Source organism: Tupaia chinensis, unplaced genomic scaffold (assembly GCF_000334495.1).
Source record: "Tupaia chinensis unplaced genomic scaffold, TupChi_1.0 Scaffold000049_1, whole genome shotgun sequence".
NCBI classification, from domain to species: domain Eukaryota; kingdom Metazoa; phylum Chordata; class Mammalia; order Scandentia; family Tupaiidae; genus Tupaia; species Tupaia belangeri.
In genome coordinates, this window is record NW_006159507.1 from 2,181,499 (window position 1) to 2,185,725 (window position 4,227).

Below are 4,227 nucleotides of genomic sequence, written 5' to 3' on the forward strand. Positions count from 1 at the left end.
GGGGGAGCCCCCCCCCCCTAAAGGAAAAATCTCTAAAAAAAAAAAAAAAAAAAAAAAGAGTGTTTTGGGACCAGCAGATGGGGTAATAGCTATCTATGTTGCTGGACTCCCATGTAGTCAACTGTGGTTCGAGTCCTGGACCCGGTGGATTAAACGTGTGTGTGTGTGCCCAAGATCCCGAGAGGAGAATGGAGGAGGAGGGATTGCGGCGTGGCCATCCCCCCTGGGGGGTGATTTCTCACTTTCTGCCTCTCTGTCTCTGTCTGTCTGGCGAGCGCACGCGCCCTATAGCAAAAAACCTCTTCAAAAAAAGAAAAAAAAGTGTTTCCAATGGCCCAAGTGACCAACTAAACTTAGAGTCATATTTGCAAAAACATGTATAAGTACCTCTCTCTGCCAGGGCTGGCTTTTAGCTTTGAAGACAACACACATATTTTCCTTTGCTAACACAGTTTACTTGTGGCTTTTGTTTAGGGCACAGACACGAACCAGACCTGAGCCCGGGAAGACAGAGATCAGGGTGGTGGGTGGAAAGGGCCGCCCTTTCCCAGGCAAGTCTCTGGTGCTCTGGTGGGGCTGGTCTTGATGTTACCGCCATGACCCTGCAGCAGCCAGAGACAGAGGCTGGAAGGGAGGGGAGTTTCCCAGCTGCCTCATCTCACTGGACAAGGAACATCTGGACACACTGAGACTACTACGGGGGACGTCCCGATGCTTGTCAGTGCGAGAGGGAACTTTCCAGAGAGTCCATCTGACATGTAGGCTTCATGTTCCAGATGGAGGCTCAGTGGCCAGTCTTGGAGCTTCAGTGGGCGACTCCTGCCACCACCACGTGAAAACACGCCTATCACACAGATGAAGCAGTCGAGGCTCAGACAAGTGAAGTGACTTGTTCAGGGTCCTGTGGAAACTTTCTTCCTACCCCCACTCTATCCTCCATTATCTTCCTCTCCCTTCTCCATATTTCTCTCTCATCTTCCCACTCCCTCTTCCCTCCCCACGTAACTACTTCCTCCCTGCTCATCCCTCCCTTTACCCTCCCCTCCGCACCCCTCCTGTCCCATCATGCCCTCCTTCCCCCTCATCCCATGCTGCTTACATGGGGATTTGAACTCAGCTCTCAGCTCTGTGTATTCCATCCAGCCTTTTCACCATGGGCTGGAGGGGTCACCCTTGGGGGCTTCCTCCTCTTCATTCTTACAGCTGGACCAGCCAGCCCTAAGCAAGGTCCTTTTGGCTCTCATAGGTCTGAGAAGTTTGGAATTTCTGCTACTTTTCAGAGCCTGCCTGTGGCTGCAAGGTGCCAGAGCCAGAGTGGGATGCTCCGTTAGTTGATAAATCTAAAGCCTGCTTGAGAAAAAGTCAAAATAGTAAGACGTGGCAACATTTCTGAGCCTCACCGGGGGCCAGGGCTGTGAGGGGTGCTTCGGGTAAGCTGTTATCCCAATTAGTCTTTCCCCGCCATAACCGGCAGGCTCTTAGTGAGGAATGTTTCTGGCTGCAAGTAGGAGAAAATGTGACTCACAGGGTCTGAACCCAGATGTTGGATTATCTCATTAAACAACAAGCCCAGAGGTGGGTAGCTCCAGGGGTGGTTACCCTGCAGCTCTGGCTAGGGCTCTGCCAGTTCCCTGCACCCCTCCCCCCCAGTCATAGCCTCACACAACACCCACTCCCAGAGCAGAATGGAGGTGAATGAGAAGAGTTTCCAGAAGATTCCAGCAGATGTCTGGAAGCGCCACCTGTAGACATAGGACCAGCAGGGGGCATTCTCTGATTGGCGCAGATCAATGGTGGTTCATTCTCTGGGAAGGGGACCGGTCACCTTCCTAAACACCTCCTGGACTCCTGAACAGATCCGGCGCCAGTTCCATTAGCAAGGGAGAAAGCAGAGGTTCCAACACAGCCCTCGGTGGGGTGGGGTCCTGCCTCTGGATCACGGTGCAAAGAGGCGTCTGGGAGAGATTCAGATGGAGGTGATCCTGGCGTACACTGAAGCCGGGTGGACGGTAGAAGAGCTGACATTTAGCGAGCACCTATTGTTTGTAAGCCTGCAGAGGATGACTTCCCTCTCATCACTGACCTCAGTGCACACAGCAGCCCTGTGAGGAAGGAAGTGTTCTTTCCATTCGTGGGGGTGAGAAAACTGAGGCTTAGTCCTGATCACAGATACAGCGAGAAGCTGAACTGATAAAAGCACTAATTGCAATTAACTTTCACTGAGGCTCACTGAGTCAGGCACTGGGACAGGCGTGTCACCTGCATGAGCTCCTTTACGCCTCACCCCGACCCCGCCAGGACTTTTCCCTGCGCTGTGGAGGGAATCTTGGCTTAGAGATGTAGAGTAGATTGCCTGGGGTCACACAGCTGAGTATGGGCTGAGCCCCGCTGTGAACCCCATGGCCAGAAGGCAGCCCCGTGGAGCTCCCCAAATTTGGAGAAAATCCTCCAGGCCTATTCTGCAACCTTTTTGGGATTGTTGGCTTGGCTGAGGGATACGCTCGATAAATAAACAAGAGGTTCAGGAAACTCCTTTTGCCTCTTGCTATTCTGAGTCCGCGGGGAGGCCACAGCGTGGGTCATCCGGCTGTCTTGACAGCCAACATTAAGCAGGCAAATAAATGGATCTCTAATATGATAGCAGGACAAGTGAAGTCCCGCCAACAAAACAAAACAAAACAAAACAAGCTAAGGCAAGAGAGTGATGGAGTGACTGCTCTAGACCAGATGGTCAGGGAGGCCTTTTTCAAGGACATGACAGTTGAGCAAAACCAGAGGGACTGGGGACGTGATGGAAAGAGCGAGCGATGCAAGGCTCCCAGGGAGAACCGTCAGGCAGAGGGAATAGCAGGTGCAAAGGCCCTGAGGTAGGAGTGAGGTTGGCCCGTGTGGAGGAAGACAGCAAGGTCAGCCTGGCTGGAGCAGAGTGGAGGTTAGGAGGCCAGGGAGGCAAAGGCGGGATGGGGCAGATCCTGCACCTTGTAAGGACTTGGCTGGGCTCTGCAGGAAGGAAAAGATCCTGAGCAACATTCAGTGCGGATCTGACCTAGCTTAGCAGGATCCTCCTGAGGGGAGATAGGGAAGGAGCCAGACCAGGGAGGGGCACAGTTGCTTCAGAGCAGAGTCAGGACCGGAAGAACTGTGTTCACCAGCGCTGAGCGGGAAAGTTCAGGGCTGGGACAGATCTCCTGGGCCCAGCTGCATGCATAGCCAATTGCTTCATGAAACACGTGGGCCAGGCCAGCAGGTGGGTGGTGGTGAAGGCGCTGGACTCCCACATGGCCAACTGAGGTTCAAGTCCCAGACCTGGTGGCTTGCTTTCATTCACGCTCTTACTCATGTACCCTATAGCAAACAAAAAATAATAAAAAAATAAAATTAGATAAATAATTTTTTAAAAACCTCACGGTTTGCAGGTAATTACAATTCTGATCTTCCCATTTGCTGGTAAGGGACTGAGCTCAGAGAAGTGAAGTTACCTTGCTGAGGCCTCTCTGGGAGGACATGGGGGAAAAGAGATGTGGGTAGGGGGAATGGAGAGAACCCAGAGGGAGGCCCAGGCCTTCTAGCTGGGAGCCCAGTTCTCGGGGCACAGGGCTAGCACCTAGGCCAGGAAACGAGGCCTTAATGTGCTCCTGGCATAAGGCAGGTATTCAGCACTCACTGCCGGGTGCAGCAGCTGAGGACTTGGTGACCCAGAGTGGAGACCTGAGTCGCTCTTGTCGCCCAGGGCACTACCGCACTATCCAGGATAATACGAGATTCAGTGTCACCCAGCTTGACCCAACCAGCCTGGACGACAGAACGGGCAGCTGGAGGGGGGCGGCCCAGGCAGAAGAGTTCGGTTAGTTTGGAAGCACCCCTCCTGCCCTTCCCCGACCCCCCAGCAGTCCCGCCTCCTTTGCCCCCTCCCATTCCCACCCCCTTTCCTATACCCCAGCACCCTCCATCGCCCAATTCCTCCTGCTTTTCCTGCGTTACCCCTATCGCCCCTTCCCGCCCTCGGTGTAATCCCTGCCGTCAGGCACCCCCCTCCTCCTGCCCTCCCCTGCAGCCACCTTCCGTCCTGCCATCCGTCTCCGCTTCCCTCGGTCCCACATTGGCGATACAGACCAGAGTACCGGGCAGCAGGGTGCCCGGGAGCGACCTCGGAGGGATCCGCGAGCGACCTCGGAGGGATCCGCGAGCGACCTCGGAGGGATCTGCGAGCGACGTCGGAGGGGTCCG

At 54.5% G+C, this 4,227-nt stretch overlaps 1 long non-coding RNA gene across 1 annotated transcript; it reads right to left on the minus strand.

The window, feature by feature from the left end:
• Nucleotides 1–433: 433 nt before the first annotated feature.
• Nucleotides 434–3,309, minus strand: LOC114009364 (uncharacterized). The gene is made up of 2 exons (XR_003550791.1): nucleotides 1,100–3,309; nucleotides 434–844 (listed from the first exon to the last, which is right to left on the minus strand). It is a non-coding gene; the product is annotated as an uncharacterized LOC114009364 (long non-coding RNA).
• Nucleotides 3,310–4,227: the final 918 nt, after the last annotated feature.